Source organism: Schistocerca serialis, chromosome 6 (assembly GCF_023864345.2).
Source record: "Schistocerca serialis cubense isolate TAMUIC-IGC-003099 chromosome 6, iqSchSeri2.2, whole genome shotgun sequence".
In the NCBI taxonomy this organism is placed as follows: Eukaryota; Metazoa; Arthropoda; class Insecta; order Orthoptera; family Acrididae; genus Schistocerca; species Schistocerca serialis.
In genome coordinates this window covers 243,698,118-243,717,438 of record NC_064643.1, presented here as the reverse complement: position 1 = coordinate 243,717,438, position 19,321 = coordinate 243,698,118, and the positions used below count along the sequence as shown (strand labels likewise).

Genomic DNA, 19,321 nt, shown 5'->3' with positions numbered 1-19,321 from the left:
GTGACAGCTTTCCTGGACCCATTGCCTTAAGGGGTGGATGGTGTGCAGCACACAGAAGCTTTAAAGGGCAATGAGAGAGAGTCAGAGCAGATGATGCAATTGAAAATCCTGTGTTGTCGGATGTACTGTGTAGTCTGATACAGGGCAAAAAGCTCTGCTATATATACTTGAGTAGTGTTCTGGAAGCCGATACTGAAAAACATCAGTGCCAATGACGAAGGCACACCAACACCATGGTCAGTCTGAGAGCCATCAGTGTACACAAAGGTATTATCGCGAAGTTCCATGCAAAGGTCGTGAAACTGAAGGTGGTAGAGCGAGGCTGGAGTAGTGTCCTGGAAGTGAATGAAGGCTAAGGTGAACATGGGCCATCACACAAAGCCAAGATGGTGAAGAGTTCACACCCATCGGGAAAGTGGCAGGTAGCGTGAATTTAAGCTGCTGGAGCAAGGGCTGAAAGCTAACTCCAGGAGATAACAAAGAAGAGGGATGCGCCCCATACTGGCAATCACAGGAGTCATCGAAGAAGGCGGTACAGGATGGGTGGCCACGCATAGCAGACAAACAGTATGCACATCTGCTGAGGAGAAAGTCACAGCAGTAGGACAACAATGATTTGGCAGCTTCTGCATAGACTCTCAACAGGGATAGCGAAAAAGGTGCAGTGGCCGAATGGATGCAATGGTAGTGGATAGTACTGAAATTGCACAAGAGCGACAGATGTGCATGTGCATAAACTAAACACCCATAGTCTGCTTTCAAATAGACAGGAGATCAGTACAATTGGAGGAGGGTCATTTTATCTGCTCCCCAGGAAGTACCGCTGAGGACACGTAGGACGTTGAGGGACCGCATACAGTGGACTGCCAGGTAAGACAAGTGGGAGGACCAAGAATGTTTCCTATCAAGCATGAGCCCCAGGAATTTCGCAGTTTCAACAAACAGAAGAGCAACACACCCAAGATGTAAATATAGTGGAAGAAACCAACTGCTCTACCAGATATTCATACAAATGGTTTTTTCAGTGGAAAAATGAAAGCCCTCATCAATGCTCCACGAGTAAAACAATTGAGACATCACTGAAGGTGCCACTCAATGATACAAGTCCGTGGAGAACTGCAATAGATGGCACAACTGTCAATGGAGAGGGAGTGCGACATGCCTAGCAGGAGACAGGCCATTATAGGGTTAGTAGCGATAGCAAAGAGGATGACACTCAGGACAGATCCCTGAGGCACACCACTTCCTGGATAAAGGTGTCCGACAAGGCAGAACCCACATGTACCCCAAAAACTTCGTCTTTTAAAAATTCGTGAAGGAAATGGGTCACACGACCATGGAGGCCCCCAAGTACAGAGAGTATGGAGGATACCAGTCCTCCAGCAGGTGTCATAGGCTTTATCCAAATAGAAAAACATGGCCACAGTCTGGGATTTCTGGAGAAAAACATGCATGGCATGGGTGGACAAAGTGACAAGATGGTCAACTGCAGAATGGCATGCTCAAAATCCACACTGTGCTGTGGTTAGTAAATTGCGAGACTTGAGCCACCATACAGCTGGGCAGGAATCATAGGTTCTATCACTTTGCAAACACAGCTGGGGAGAGAAATGGGGCAGTATCTAGAAGGAAGGTGTTTGTCCTTACTGGGTTTAGGTATGGATATGTCAGTGGCTTCATGCCAGCATCTGGGAAACGTGCTGTCTACCTGGATGTGGTTGTACATATGACGCAGAAAGTGCTTACTCGCAAGAGAAAGGTTCTGCAACATCTGAATGTGAACATCATCTGGCCCTGGAGCACAGGATCAGGATTAAGTGAGAGCATGATATAGCTCCCTCATAGTAAAGATGGCATTGTAGCACTCATGATTCTGGGAAGAGAAGGGTATTGCCCGAGCCTCCTCTGCTTTTTTCCGATGGAGGGAGGCAGGGTGACAGTGGGAGGCGAGTGCAATCTCCACAAAATGGAAGCCCGAGGTGTTGGAGACAGCAATAGGGTCAACGATGACATCATCTGCTACTCTAGGCTGGAAACTGGGGAATGGATCTTGGTCCCAGAGAGCTGTTGGAGGTTGGTCCACACAATGGAAGAAGGAGCGGAACTGTTAAAACAACTAGTGAATGAAATTCAGCTAGCTTTTTTGCTATCCTGAAGAATTCAACGACACTGTGGATGTGACTGTTTATAATGAATGCAGTTTGCCATGGTGAGATGATGGTTAAAAATGCAGAGAGCGCGTCTCCAAGTGTGACTGGCATTGTGGCGTGCCTCAGTCCATCAAGGGACAGGGACACGGCGTGGTAAAGAGGAAGTTCGAGGAATGGCAAGTTATGCAGCGGTAAGGATAGCGTTTGTTTGTAAGATATTCTACCTGGTCAACACAACTGGAAAATGTTGTTTGCTGAAGGTCACCGGGGAGGATTAAAGCCTACAGTCGGCTTAGTAAGCTGCCATTTGGGTGTGCAAGTAGGTAGGGTAGGAGTCAGCAAACAGATAGCACACGAGCAATGGTTACTCGAGTATGTGCCAGAGGGAATGGGCCATTTGAGACAATGGGCAAGTTGGGCAGTGCAGAGGGATAGGTCCAAATGGGAATAGGTGTGTGTGCAGTCTGAGAGAAATGTGGGTGCTCCTGTGTTAAGGCAGAGGAGGTTAACTTGATTGAGAAGGTCAGCCAAGAGGGTACCTCTTGGACAGGTTCTGGGAGAACCTCAAAGGGGATGGTGCACAATAAAAGTCACCGAGCAGCAGAAAGGGGTGAGGTAGCTGACCAATAAGCTGGAGGAACTCTGCCCTGGTGACACTGAATGATGGAGGGATGTAAAGGATACATAGGGGAAAGGTCAAGTGAGAAAGGAAAAGGCAAATTGTAACAGCTTGAAGGTGGGTAGTCAGGAAGGTGGGTTGACTATGAACATCATCCATATGAGCCGTCCTTGGGGGAAGGTCAAAGTGAACCGGGAAGAAATGCAAGAGCTCAAAGCAGTCATGAGGATGCAATTTTGTTCCTGGAGGCAGAGAACAAGTGGATGCTGTGATTCTAAGAGCAGCCATAAATGCTCTTTGTTTGATCAAAATCCATGAATGTTCCACTGAAGGACAGTCATAACAAGGAAAGGGGAGGAGGGAAAGGAAAAAGGGGTGTCATCTCAGCGGCTGCCAAGTGCCAGCCTTCAAAGACTCACTGCTACAGGGTGCAGAGCCTAGAGGATCCTGCTCCATGATATCTAAAGAGATGTCAGCACTCTACCTTTGTCGATCTGTGGCGTCCAGGGCAGAAAAATGGTTGGCGGTGCACACCAGTGGCACACAGGTCGGCTGAGCGAGAGTATCACGTAGCGACACCGTCAAAGAGGATCTCCAAGTTGGCAAAGGACAACACTGTTTGACTTCTTGGAGCCTTTCCAGCTGACAGAGGAAGACTCAGATGTTTGTTGGCTGGTGGTATGTAGGAAGTCTTCGCAGGAATATTCCTTCTGTCCTTTCTAGCCTGCTGGTCATGTAGCAGGTGACTTTGTCCCATGCGGCAAAAGTCTGGTGACTTGTACAGCTGGACAAGGAGACGGTGATTTCACCATGACACTTCATGGAGTGAGATGTAGCGAGAACAGTACTGTTAAGTGCCAGATGGTAGAAGGCAGGGTTTGTGACTACCCAATAACTTGCAAGCAACTGGGTAAGACACTTTTTCCTTTACCCAGATCTCCTGGGCAGCCCACTTGTTGAGACACATGTAACAATTGCAAGATGAGACAGCATTGTTGCCATTGCAGCTGATACAGCGGGGAGGAGGAGGCAGACAATCGCTCTCGTGAGCATCCTACCACAGACTACACATTTGGCCAGGTGTCGACAGGACATTCGAGTGTGGCTAAAATGATGACACTGGTAACAGTGCAAAGGATTCAGAACATATGGTCATATTGTGTTAACTTCATAGCCTTCTTTTATCTTGGATGGAAGTGACATCCTATGAAAAGAAAGAAAAAGAGTGTGTGTGGGCACTAAGGATGCACCTACCTTTTTCATCACGTGGTGGACTGCAATGACACCCCAATCAGAGAGGTATGCTTGGACTTCTGCCTCAGTCAGACCATCAAGCAGCCTAGTGTACATAACACCATGGGAAGGATTCAGAGTTCTATGGGCCTCGACACAAACAGGCTAGCCATGAAGAAGCGAAGAGGCAAACAGTTGTTGTGCTTGAGAGTCAGAATTGCCACTGCATAAATGAGAGCAGAATTTCACATAGCCAGCAATTGCATCAACACCTTTCTGAATAATAAGTGGATTTACTGTAGCGAAGGACTGACCGTCTTCAGTAAGTGAAACCACGAGGAACCATGATGCAGCTTGGAGGGTCTTTGAATCGGGAGCTTCATTCTATTTACTTTTGGTACATGTTGACTGCAAAGATGACGATTGGTTCATTGAGAGAAAATCCCCTACGATTGCCAGCATCTCTGATGGTGCGCTCCTTCCAACTGTGCCCCCCCCCCCCTCCCCCACCCCTTCAGAATGGGCTCACCTACATTAGTGATTTTTCACACCTCAAGTCACACCTCCCGAACACCTGACAGAGGGACCAATTGGCAATTTGGAAATGTAGCAGCTCAGGCAATTATCACTCCCTGGGCCTGGCCTGTACCAGGGGGTACGTGTAAGCCCTACCTGTTGACCCTGGGCTGGGAATTGTGCATTAACTAGTCACCTAATATGTGTCAGACACACGGGCCAGCACATAGGGAGGAAGAAGAAAAAGAGAAACCTCAAATGCCATAACAGAGGAAGGAGAGGAGAAGGTGAATGAAGAAAGAAAAAAAGGAATGAAAAATAGTGGTGAGACTGTTCTGATGTTAGCCACTGGAAATGTAGAACACATTCCCAAAAACACCACAGACATGTTCCCCAAGAGAGGGGAAAGCAAATAGCAAGAGGATAGACATGTCGCACGGAAGGGAAAAGGTGCTGCAAAGGCTGGGGTCCCATGGTAGCCAAGCATGAACCTGCCAAAGAGCGGCAAGCTCCTGGTGGGAGAGGATGAGTAGGATATGGGCAGAGATGGGGGTGAGGAGGAGAAATGAGGTAGAGGTGGCCAGAGATGGGAAAAGGGTATGGACAGAGAGATGGGGGTAGGAGCAGATGAGGAGAGGGAGTGAGTTAGAAGATGGATCCAGATATGGGGGAGAAAGAAGTGTGTGTGTGGTGAAATGTATTTGTGTCGAACACATTCGAGGGGCAAAGTCTCGGGGAAAAGGCTAGTATAAAACCTTGATTAGCAGTTATAGCAATACTGAAACATCTAACTTGGGTGTCAGAATGATGATGATTATAATTACAGGCCGGTTTGAACATGATTTGTATCTACATCTGCATACTCTGTAAACACCGAAGTGCCAGATAGAGGGTACTCACACTGGTACCATACATTGAGGTTTCTTCCCATACCAACTGCATATTGAGTGTTGGGAGAAAATGTTCTAAGACAGGATGCTCAAGTGCATTGTAAGCAGTCTCCTTTGTTGACAGATTGCATTTTTCTGACATCCTGCTTATGAACCAAAATCTTCTGCCAGCCTTACCTCTGACTGAGCCCATGTGATCATTCCATTTCATATGCTTAAAAATTGTTCCATCCAGGTATTTGTATGAGCCAACTGATTCCAATTGTAATTTACTGATGATGTTATCATAAGAGACTGCTTTTCTGTGTTCTGTGAAGTGCACAATTTTATATTTTGAACAATTACAACAAGTTAACAATCTTTGCACCACTTCGAAATATTTTCAATATCTGACTGGATCTTTGCGCAGTTTTTTTCAGATAGTACCCCATTATAAATAACTTCATCATCAGCCACGTGTCTGAGCTTACTATTAATATTGTCTTTCAGGTCATTAACATACAGTATGAACAAGGGTCCCAACACAATTCCGTGGGGTATATCTGAAGATACTACTATTTCTGTCAAGGACTCCATCCGAGGTAACATCCTGCCTCCTTTCCAGCAAAAAAAATCATCACTCCATTTATAAATTTTGTTTAATATGATACTCCATAAAATCATACTTTTGTTTATAAGTTGGTGTGGTACTGAGTCAAAAGCTTTTTGGAAGTCTACAATTAATGTATCCACCTGATTGCCTGGGTCAAAGGCTTTCAGAATGTGATGTATGAAAAATGCATGTTGGCTTTCACATGATCTATGTTTTCAGAAACTACGTTGTTTGGAATGGAGGAGGTCATTCCATTCAATGTACCTCACTGTGCTTGAGCTCACCAACACTTCTGCTTTCTTTCATGTAGGTGGGAATGACGCGTTTTCCTGCAACCACTGGGTGATGTTTTTTGTTTGAGATATCTATGGTATATTATGGTTAAATTCTGTATAAAATATGACAAGGATTTGATCAAGTCCAAGAGCTGTGTTTAATTTTAGAGACTTTAGCTGTTTCTCAAAGCCACTTGATATATCATATACCTTCATCTATCCAGCGATGTAAGAAGTAAACTGGGGCAGTAATTTTGTATCTTCCTTAGTAATGGTATATTTGAAAATGGGCTACAGTATTTCTGTTTTTGCTTTTCTACCCTCAGGTCCATTTATATTAGGAGAGCTGCACAATAAAATATTCAAAGTAGTGTACAGCTGATACATTTTTCAATTGTATTAGGCAATGCCCACCACTACAAGGCGGGCAGCAATCTGTGGTTGTTTGTCGATGATGCTGTGGAGTATGAGATGGTAACAAATGAGTGACTCTAGGATGATACAAAATGATTCAGACAAAATTTCTAGTAGGTTTGATGAACAGCAGCTAGCTCTAAATGCATAAAAATGGAAGCCAATGTGGATGCATAGGAAAAACAAACCTGTAATGTTTGCATGCAGCATTAGCAATATCCTGCCTGACATAGACACATCATTTCAGTATCTGGGTGTAACGTTGCAAAGTGATGTTAACTAGAACAAATATATAAAGACTCTAGTATATGGAAGGCAAGTGCTCAACTTTGGTTTACTGGGAGAATTTTAGGAAAGTGTGATTCACCTGTAAGGGAGACCACATACAGGATGCTAGTGCGACCTATTCTTGAGTACAGCTTGAGCATTTGAGGTCTGCACCAGGACAAAGCAATTCAGAGGTGGGTCACTAAATTTGTTACCAATAGGTTCGAACAACACACAAGTGTTATGGGATATGCTTCAGGAACTCAAATGTGAATCCCTGGAGGGTAAGCAACATTCTTTTTGAGGAATGCTATTGAGAAAATATAGAGACCCAGCCTCTGAAGCCGACTATAGAATTATCCTGTTGCCGCCAACATACATTTCGCGCAAGGACCACAAAGATACGAAAAATTAGGCTCATGCAGAAGCAGACAGACAGTCAGTCATTTTTCTCCGACTCTATCTGTGAGTGGAACAAGAGAGGAAACAACTAGTAGTGGCACAGGGTATGCTCCGACATGTACCATACAGTGGCTAGTGGAGTGTAGATGTAAATGTAGATGTAAATACAGAAGAGTTCTCAATTACATCATTCTTTTTCATCTGCAACTGCATTTCATGTTCATGTTTCTTACATTCACATGTATTATATGCTACTAAAGATCATTTCATAAACTAAATCACAAAAATACATGAATGAAAACTTTGAGTAAACACATTTCAGTCCAGTCTATTTATTCATTTTAATGTTAATCTCATCAATGAATAGAATCTTATCGCTAGAATTTGCACCATGGAACTTTCTAGAAAATAATGTAAAACAATGTGACTGCTAATCCAATATGTAAACAATTCTAAGTACTTATAGCTTTCTTGCAAGTGTTCAAAAATCTGACATACTTATGCAATGAAACATTTCCGAATGAGGATACAGACTTTAAATATGAGTTTAAAAACATTTCTTCCTTTGAATTATTAGTGTATTAGTTTTTGATTCTCAGCAAATGAAAATAATTGGTAACTATAAATATTTTGTCTATAAAAGTATTATTTTGTATTTCATCACTGATGTACAAAATTTTACAATTTTTTGACAAGGAAAAGATAATTTCTAACAAAAATTATCATCTCAGATTATTTTTTGTGTATTCAGAATATGTAAACATACTGAGAATTATGAGAATACTTGATTTTGTATACAACAGTGATTTGAGAACTTCATGGTGCATATGAGGTTATTAATGCTAAAATTGAGTTTAAAAACATTTCTTCCTTTGAATTATTAGTGTATTGAGAGCTGCATCAAACCAGTCTCAGGACTGAAGACGACAACAACAACAACAACAATGCTAAAATTGTATAAAGCATAAGCATCCCATCTAACAGGAGTGTATATTGTCTGCACATATCGTGAATTAACACTATTTTTGAAGTTACTAGTGACCATAACCTCAAAAACATTTAAGGGAAACAGTAAATTTTATCCCAAGTTTTTCTGTTGTCATAATAATCTTTTTGGCTATTAATCGCTTCAAATCTTAAAGGTTATCAGTAGAACTTATGGTATAATAGATCCACAAATTAAAAGAGAATCAGCAAGCTTCGTTTAAAGTTACTTGTTTACTGTTCTGTAAAATACTGTATCACCCATAATGCAACCCCACCTTCTATGTTGCTCCTAGGCATGGTTTGGGTAAGTTGATGTTCATAAGCAGCTGGAAATTGCCCTGACAGCTGTCAGGTGATTGCAAGGAATGGCCACAAAAAGTCTTGTACCAGAGACGCCAAAGATACCTTAAGTACTAGCCTCTCTTGTGTATGCCTGGATGCCGTCTCCTCTACAGGAAGTACAGCCTCTATCACTAATCATCCATTTGACTGAGGGCGGCATGTCATTGGTAGGGATAAGCACTGTGTACAGGGGAGACAGGAACCACGAAGACCTAAAGGTGTTACACACATTCCCCTAACCAATAAGTTAGAGGTGCTGTCTTCCACTGAAACTGAGCCAGTAAGACTCATTTTATCTCTTGGAAACATGCTACATTCCATATCAAGGACAGACAAATACAAAAGTGTATGGCTCTATTAATCATTGGCATTTCAGAGATGTGGCAAATAATGTTAGCCCATTGTGAAACTGTAGCAAGGGATGGAACATATAACCTTGTGCACCTAGTGCGTATTCCTGGGGGCCTCATTCAACCTGTTAAATAGGCAGTTCTGGCAACCACTGAGGGAATAGTGTGAAGCCAAATGCAGTTTGCAGTGCACACTGATACAAATGATGCCTATTGTCTGGGCTCTAAGGTCACACTTTGATCATTTCAGCAACAGGCAGAGAAGGTCGAGAAGACCACCCTTGCTCATGGAGTTTCAACGAAGTTCACAAACTGCAGCATTATCCCCACAACTGATTGTGGCCCCTAGTTTTGATCTGAATCGAAGGCTTGAACCACATATTTCAAATGCTTTGTGACACTAGGCTGTGACTTTCTAGAATTGCACTATAGGATTGAGAACTGTAGTGTCCCCCAAATAGGACAAGTGTGCACTATAAATCAAAGGCAACTATCCAGGTAGCTGATGGTGTGTAGATTGCACACAAGTTTTTAGATTAGGCAAAACTCCACACAGACCAGACAACGATAGCTGTAGGAGAGCCAGAGGTACTAAAGTAAGATCTAAATAAATTCCCTTCAGAGGCAATAGTATTTAAATTTTAACAGTTAACTTCCAAAGCATTTGCAGAAAAACTGCAAGAGTTTGAAGTGCTCCTAAGAAACAGTGGAACTCGCATAAGCTAAGTACAGAAAGCTGGTTAAAACACGAAACTGATAGCAGTGACAGTTCTGTCAAAAATTTGGGTGTATATTGAACAGATGGGCTAATAGGATATAGGGTTGGTGTATTTGTTGCAGTAGACAAGAAACTCAAATTCACACAGATATACATTGAAGCTGCAGGTGACTTTTGCACAAGATTCAGTATCAGGTGTGGGCCTGAATTTATAATTTGATCCCTTTACCAGTCACCAAACTCATGTCCAGATATAATCAAAAACTTTTTAGACAATCTCAGTTCACTAGTAAATTTCTAAAACTTACTGTACTCGTTGGAGGAAACTACAATCATCCAGATGTCCACTGGAATAATTACAGTTTTGTTAATGACGGGTGTGACAAGACACCCTGCAAAACTTCACTAAATGGCTCCTCTGAAAATTACCTAGAACAGATAGTTCAGAACCCCACTCTGCTCAGAAAAATACTGGATTTAATGGTAACAAACAGGGCTGACCTCTTTGAGGATGTCCACAGTGAAACTGGTATCAGTGAGCATGAGGCAGTTGTAGAAAACATGGCTACCTAAGTACAAAGAGCAACTAAAGCAACTATAAAGGTTTACCTGTTCTGCAAACTGAATAAGGAGACACTAGTATTGTCTCTCAATAAGGCACTCTAAACATTTAACTCTGAAGAAAAGCATGTAAAAGAACTGTGGCTCAAGATTAAAAGAATATCTGACCATGCACTTACACTTATGTATCCAGTAGAACAGTTCACGATTGGGAGTGACCCTCCATAGTATGCAGAAACCTTCCATAGTATACAGAAACTTCTAAAGAAAGTGAGGCTACTGCATAACAGGGGTAAAACAAAGCAAGGGCTACAGATGGAGAAATGCTAAATGAAACACGTTTAGCTGTCAAGATGGCGAACAACAGCGCATTATCAAAAAATCTCTCACAAAGCCAGACGAAATTCTGTCATACATAAAGGTGGTTAGTGGCACCAAAATAGTGTCCAGACATTCATAGAAGAAACAGAAACTGATATTTATTAGAGTAGCAACAAAAAAAAGCAGAAATGCTCAAACCTCTTTCAAGTGTTCCTTCACAAAGGAAACTCTGAGAGTATTAGCCCAATTTAAAACTCTTCCCACATAGCCCAATTTAACTCTCTTCCCACAGCAAAGACAAATGAACCACAGAACAGTGTCAGCATGGTTGAGAAACAGCTGAAATAATTAAAATTAAACAAAGCTCCAGGGACATTGGAATCTCCATCAGATTCTATCCTGAATTTATGGCTGACTCACCTCCTCTTTTAACAATAATATATAGTAGATCTCTTGCACAAATAACAATGCCTAGTGTTGGAAGGCAGTGCTGGTTACACCCATTTACAAGACAAAAGACCATCCAATATCCTTGACATGCACCTGTTGTAGACTCTTAGAAGATATTCTGAGCTCAAATGTAATGAGGTATCTTGCACAGAAGGGCATCCTCCATGTCAAACAGCATGGATTTGGAAAATATCAGATGCATGAAACCCAACTCTTGCTTTTCTCACATGGATGGATGATGATGGATGAAATATGCTGGAGGGCACTAAATAGTGAGGTCATCAGCACCCTTGCATTAATGTTATACCAAAGAAGATTTTCACAATCTATGGAAGAACATCAGTCAACTGGAAAACTACATGTGATCCCACCACCGGAAACATAAAGCAACCCCAAGAATGTGAGTTTCGGAAAAGCCCGTAGTAAAACCCCAGCAAAACACAGCAGGATATCTAAATAAAATTAGGCATAAAATACCTGCAAAGATTCTGTTAAAAAAGTGACAAATAACCGTCACTGGATGACGACTTAGAAATAATACGTGACCCACTGTAAAGATGCTGTTAAAAAAGTAACAAATAACCGTGGCTGGATGACAACTTAGAAATAATACATGGCCCAGCCACTCTGTGACACATTAAGATCTCACCCCCAGGATTTTGGGAAGAATTCCGGACACCACATAAAATCTTAAGACATGAACAACACTTGCCTCATTATCAGTTAAAATCAGGGAAAATCCTCTGGGAGACCCAGTTCAACCCTCAGGTTGTCATATAAAACACACTCAGTTAAAATATGTCGTATTGAAAGCTGTGTCCCGCATCTCTGACATACTGCCCCCCCCCCCTCCAACATAAGAGGAAGCCAAGCAGCAATGGACAATGTCCCACCCTGAGCTGAGTAAGGGCTACTTCATTACGCTGTCGTGAGCGGAAAGAGGTAATCGATGGTCACACTGAAGTCTTAATGGAACACAGTTTATTATTTGTTACTTTCAGCCTCTGAGACTCCCACCAACATATGGCCTTCTTGGTCACAAAAGAATTGACAGATCACAGAGGGATTCAACAGCGAGCAGGAGGAGGAAGGGAGCAAGCCTCCTTGGCGGCAGCATAAGGGGTTCATTTCCCTGCATACCTATGTGACCTGGAACCCAGCAAAAAATGATTTCCTTGTTTTGCCTGTGCAAGAGGAGGAGAGCGTCCTGTACCTGTTGCACCATCTGATCTGCTAGGTACATCTGTCCAAGAGCGAGAAAGGCACGTTGAGAATCAGAGCAGATGGTAAATTTTTTTGTCACTAAATCGTCTCATCTGCTCCATTGCACTCAGAATAGCAAACAGTTTTGTGTAACAAACTGAAAACTGCTCTGGGAGCCCTATCCTGAGGACAATGTTGGGGAACATGACAGGACAGCTGAATAAATCTCCCTGCTTAGAACTATCCGTGTAGACAGTAATAAAGTATAGGTGGCTATGTAAAATCTACTTATATTTAAGTTTAAAAACATAATCTGGGGTACAATGCTTCTGGTAAGCAATCAGTTCTAAAAGCAATCTGGGCCTTGGTAGTAGCCAGGGGGAGCCCTACTCCAACCCTGGCTTTGGACCTTAATGCCACCAAGCTGCAATAATTCCAAGGCTCTCCCTTGCACAGATCCCAAATGGCCATCTTGCTCATGGCCAATGATTGAACAGCCATTCCAATGGTGGCTGAACAACGTAACTGTATGCTGGTGATGTAGGAATGGACAATGCCCTGTACGCTTGGTGTACCACAAGAAGATGATGATGAATAGACAGCAGAGGCTTACCAGCCTCTGCACACAAATTAACAACCGGGCTCATGCAATAGGCCCCTGTAGACAGCCTAATACCCTCGTGGTGAACTGCATCCAGCACTTTAAGGTACAAACACCTTGCTGACCCATAAATCTGGCATCCGTATTCAAGCTGGGGTCACACAAAGGCCTTATAAAGTTGGAGCAGATGTGCCCTGTCAGCTCCCCTAGACCTATGACTGACATATTTCATGACGTTTAAGGCTCTGAGACATCTGAGTTTCAGTTCTTTAAGATGTGGCAACCATGTTAACTTCTCATCAAAGGTTAGACCCAGATACTTCACCTTTTCCTTAAAAGTGAGGATGGTGTTCCCCAGTTTTAAAACGGGCAAATTAAACAGACAGCAGGAACGATTAAAATCAACACAAACTGTTTTCTCTAATGAAAATTTAAAACCTGTGGTGCAAGACCATTCTTCCAACTGCCTGATCATCAGCTGCAATTGCCAAGTAGCCGTCACGGGGCTGGAGGATGCACAGACGATGGAGAAGTCGTCCACAAACAAGAAACATAGTATTGGACATCACACTGTGGTTGTAATACTATTGATTGCAATGGCAAAAGCCTTGACAAAATACTCCGTTGAGGAACACCATTCCCCAGCTTAAAATGGTCAGACAGTGCATTCCCAACGCTGTATCTAAAATATCTGTCCAAGAGAAAGGACTGTATGAAGAGCGGTAGATGTCCACAGATTCCCCACTGATGGAGCTGCGACAAAATATTATGCCTCCAGGTGGTGTCATAGGCCTTTTCCAAACCAAAGAAAACAACGTTAAGGTGTTGCTTACGAAGGAAAGCTTGGTGAATTGCAGGTTCAAGCAGGGTCAGGTTATCAAGAGTGGAGTGATACCTCCTGAACCCACACTGGGAGTGACTGAGTAGGGACCTGTTTCAAGAACCCACACTAGGTGCCAATTGGCCATACGCTCCAGTGTCTTTCCTACGCAGCTTGTCAGGCTAATACTACAATAACTACCAGGGTCTGTCCAATCCTTTCCTGGTTTTAAAACTAGGATTAAAATAGATTCTTTCCACAAGTTGGGAAAGTCGCAAGTTATCCAGATTTTATTGAAGAGCTGAAGGAGGACTTCGTTCAACTGTCTGTCCAACTCTTGCAACATGCTGTAGGTTATCAGGATGTTTCCAGGGGTCGTATCACAAGCAACTGACAAAGCAGAATCCAGCTCCCACAGAGAGAAAGGCTGGTTGTACTCTTCCATGTTGGTGGAACGGAAATCAAGATCAACCTTCTCCTGGGCCTCCCGATATAGACAGAAGGTGGGGTCAGCCATTGTCTGAGCTATGTCCCTCATCGATGTTACAAGAAACCTCTGTATTCGTACAGCTGCTATTGGCTGTCGATAGTAATGCCTTGAGATCCTCCTGATGGCTTCCCATACTTTACTTGCAGATGAACTCTTAGCAAGACCTCTGCTTGCTCTCCCGAATTATTCTCCTGCCTTCGCACACACCATTTGAAAGTTTGCAAGATTCGCATCTGTAGAGCATTGATTGAATCTGCGCATAGCTGCCCTCCTGTGCCTGATTGCAAAATGACACTCATCATTCCACCAAGGGGCAGGTCACCACAAAGGAACTTCCACAGACTTTGGGACAGATGCATCAGCGGCATGGCGAATCACAGCGGTAATGTGATCCACCCAGCCCTGGATGCCATCACATTGCTTGAAAACAGCTAACAGCCTATAAAGTATCCAGTTAGCCTTCCTGAATAACCATGTCAGTGACTTTCTTCCAGGATCTGCTCCATGGTAGATGGATCCAGATAGGGAAATGGTCACTATCATGAAGGTCATCATCCACTGCCCACTGAGGAGTGTCTCCAAGAGCAGACGAGCAGAAGGAGAGGTCTATGGCTGTAGATGAACCTGAGGTAAAATGTATGGCTTGACCTATGATCAGCAGTATAAGATCTGTCATGAGTAGCATATGCTCAAGTACCCGACCCTTGGGGCATGTGGTGTTAGAATCCCATAGTGCACTGTGTGCACTGAAGTCCCCAAAAAGAAGAAAGGGACGGGTTAGTTCATCAAGAAGATGAGTAGGACCTCACTATCAAGAGGCTCATGGGATGGTAAGTACACAGAGCACACTGTGATGTCAACACGTGCCACTATCCGAACAGCAACCGCTTGTAATGTTGTTGTTAAGAGAGTAGGTGAAGAGTGAAAAGTGTCCTTTAAAAACACTACAACCCCACCCTTTGCCCTCTTACCAGTAAGGCCGTCGTTTCTATAAAGGTGATAGCCCCAAGTACCGGTGTGTCAGTCTATTTAAAATGAGTCTCTTGAAGGCAGAGGCAAATGTATCTATTCTGTACAAGGAGTCTCAGTTCCTACAGATGAGTCCGGTATCCATTTGTATTCCAGTGGAGTACGGGAGCCATTTCATCAATGTGGTCTTGACTTATCCCTGTCTTTGCGCTGGAGTGCTGAGGCACTTGTAGAGTGAGGTGGATTTTAGAGCTGACTGGTTCTGGTGGCTAGGCATCAAAATCCATGGTGTCATCATCATCAGTCAGACATGCTTCCAGAATGACGTCTGATGGTGCCAGGTCAGCTTTCGTGCCAAATGTTGGGATTCTTTCCCTGCTCCATTTCCCACTTTTCTTTGAAGAAACTTGGTGTTGAGGGGCACTCTGCTTTTGGGGTGCCTTCGGGCTGTGCACCATGGAAGTATTACTGGTTTCTTCTGTTGTAGCTGTCTGGATCGCTATGTATTTCACTTTACTTTGGCACACACAGGTGCAAGTACAAGTGCTGGAGGTGGATAATGGAACACTGGAACATCTGAGTCAAAGGTTTCTGCACCAATGAAGCATAAGTGATCAAGACAGGGGGTTTCATCACCTCATAGTCCTTTTCGGCTTCTGTGTAGGAGATCCACTTGGTCACTTTGATTTCCTGAATTTTACGTTCCTCTGAAAAACATGGCAGGCTCAGCTCCAGACTGGGTGACTCACAGAGCAGTTAATGCAGACTGCTGTAGATGGACAGTCAGTCCCAGCTTCATGGACTGCCTTTCCACACTTCCCACAAGTTGCTTCACCTCTGCAACTCAGCATTGTATGACTAAAACGCTGGCATTTGAAGCATCACATAGGGTTAGGTACACACGATCAAACCCTAAGTCGGAGGAAACCTGCCATGATGCGTTCAAGTAGTGTTGGAGAACTGAAGGTCACAATGAAAGTGGCATCCTTCTCAGTCTCTCCATTGTTCTTGCATGTCCTTTGTTCCACATCTATGATCCCCTGTGGTGACCATTCTTGTTTCAGTTCAGCAACATCTATATCCATAATATCATGGCAGGTTACCACACCTTTGCAAAAGTTAAGGGAGTTATGCAGCTCAACAACGATGATGTACTCACTCAATTTCTGTGACTTCTTAAGGAGTTCCACTTGCTTAGTCCGGTTAGTCTCAACAAGTAAGGAACCATTTCACATCCGCTTAATACACTTTAAGGTACCAGCCAGCCCTTCTAAGCCTTTACAGATATAGAAGGGGGACACTTTTTCAAACGTCCCCTCCTTCCTCTTGATCACTACAAAGACACTGTGATTCACGACTTCTTGAGCCCCGTTACTGACAACAAGTTGATTATCAGGAAGACTAGCCTCCCTCATTCTTTTTGATGAATGGGTGTGAGAACTCCCAGGTGGTACACCCTTCCTGCTGGGAGGAGAAGAAGATGATTTCATGGGTTCCATCTCAATCCCACAAGCAGCTATGGAAATAAAGGTCCACTCAGACAGAGCTCCACTTGCCTGAGTAAGCCTTATACAACTGAGGTGCGGCAGGTTCCCCAGAGGTTGCCGAAGCATGCTCAGAGTTTACGGTGGCAGGGGACTGGTGGAGCTTAACAGTCCCCAGCTCAGGAACCCCTGAGTCACCAAGTCCATATGCAGCAAACAAATGCTGAGTCTCTGAAGGCTTTTCTCACATGACATCCTGAGAGCCATGGATTGAGACACTCAGGTTGATGCAGTATTTGTTGACTTTTGAAATGCACTTGACTCAGTACCACAAATATGCTTTAGAAGTGCATTTTGTGATGAGGTTGAAGATTTCTTGGTAGAGAGAATGCAATTTGTCATCTATTATGGAGAGTCATTGACTGGTGTACAAGTAACTTCAGGTGTGCCCAGGGCAAAGTCTTGGCACCCTTGCTGTTCATGTCGTATATTAATAACATGGCAAACAATAGTACCTCCTGCATTTTCACAGGTGATGCAGTTGTCTGTAATGAAGTACTGTCTAAAGAAAGCTGCACAAATCTTCAGCAGATCTTGATAATATTTTTTCAAGTGGTGCAAAGATTGGCAACTTTATTTTACATATTCAGAAATGTAAAACTTCATACTTCACAATATGAAAACATGTAGCACACTAAAATTATTATATAAATGATATACAGTCCGAATCAGTCGACTCATACAAATAACTGGGTGTGACAATTTGTAGGAATATGAAATGGCAAGACCACATAGATCCAGTCATAGGTAAAGCATGTGGCAGCCTTTTGTTCACTGGTGAAATATTAGGGAAATGCTATCAATCCACAAAGGAGATTGTTTATAGAATGCTCATGTGATCTGTCCTAGAATGTTGCTGAATAGCATGGGGCCCATACCAAAAAGGTCTAACAGGAGACATTGCACATATACAAAGAAAGGCAACACAAATGTCACAGAGTTGTTTGATGCATAAAAAAGTATCACTGTGATGCTGAAAGAACTGAACTGGCAAATGCTTAAAGACAGACACAAACTATTCTTTGAAAGCCTACTTTGTAAGTTTCAAGAATCATCTTTACATGATGACTCTAGGAATATACTACAACATCCTTTGTATCATTCATGTAGTAACTCATTTTTCCTGTGCTCCATATGTCAATGGAATGGGAACAACCTCTAATAACTGATACAATGGGAAGCAACTTCTATCATGAACTTCAGAGTGTATTACAGGGTATAGACGCAGATTGATTACTGGATGAATCAAGTCTCCTCTGATGATGATAGTGTCATTGGAGAAAAATTGTACTAACAAAGTGAGGTTTTCTGTACAGTTATTGGTTATATTACGTGACAAGTCTAATGGTTGAAAGAAGGGTCCAATTATTAGTTAATCACATCCTTGGTACTGACACGAGTCTTCACCAAACAAGCTCATTTGCAGCTCCAATTTCTGTATAAGTTGATTTGAATTTGTGTCTACTGCAGCAAATACACCACATTCCTTTTCAGTTAGCCTATTCTTCCAATATACACTTCAATTGGAACAAAAAACAAATCTCACTGTTGTAAATTTAGGGTTTTAGCCAACTTCTCTACCTTGTATGATATGAGCTCCACAGCTTTTTGCTTTGTTGCAATTTTTTCAGCAACTGATCAGCAGAAACTTAATCTTTCCATCCATGAGCGCCATTCCTTTGGGCCTTACACTAATACTTTGGGATTTCTTACAGCTATTGTTAACCCAATTGGATGGAGAGTTACCTAAAAAAAGTTCACTCAATACATAGTTACCTAAGTAGTAGCCTATGACATGTAGTGTAACCTTGCCCCATTTAGGGGGTCCTACAGATCTCAGCACTGTAGTGTAAGTCCAGATGTTCACAACATAGTTCACCACAGAACATTCGGAGTCTCTAGTTCCAGCCATCTACATGGCTCAGAATCAGAGGGACCCTATCAGTTCTACAGACAATGTTTCAGATTGTGAGATTTATTGAAACTCTGTGAGCAATGCGTGCCTCCTCACCCTTCTCTGTAAGTCACTGGATGATCAGAATATGACCTCAAAGCCCAGGAGAAAGATATTTTTCATTTCAAAGTTTACAAGAATCTGCCTTTTTTTGCATCTTTTTCCCTGAGTGGTTACTAACCGACTGCTTCAACATGTTAAATGAGGCCTCCAGGCAATGACACAGAGTGCAAAAGTTCACCCTTCCCCTCCCTTTGTGCTATTCCCCTGCAATGGTCACAGCATGCTTCCCAACAGGTGAAGTGTCTCACATTGGGTCAGTTTCAGTGGAAGACAGCATCACAAACTTGTTGCTTACAGAGATAGTGTAATAACCAAAGTTTCTCTGGTTTCTGCTTCCCCTGTGCAGGAACCCTAGACTTCCCACTGACATATTACTCACAGTCAAGTGGATGATTGGTGATGGATCCTCTAATTTCTGCATATTTCTGGTACATGACTCTCAGTATTTCACCCACCACATCCTTTCAAAGCAGTTTTCAATCAATTGACACAGGTCAGACTGATTTCCAGCTGCTTATAAACAGCAACTAACTCTACCTGCAGCTGAGAACAGCACTCACATTTGAACTGACTTACTCGCCAACTAATGG

The 19,321-nt window shown here is 42.9% G+C and overlaps 1 protein-coding gene across 4 annotated transcripts in view; it reads right to left on the bottom strand.

Moving 5' to 3' along the window:
• The window catches only part of LOC126483699 (focadhesin), a 288,818-nt gene that overhangs the window by 257,963 nt on the left and 11,534 nt on the right, over positions 1–19,321 (bottom strand). The window lies entirely within an intron of this gene.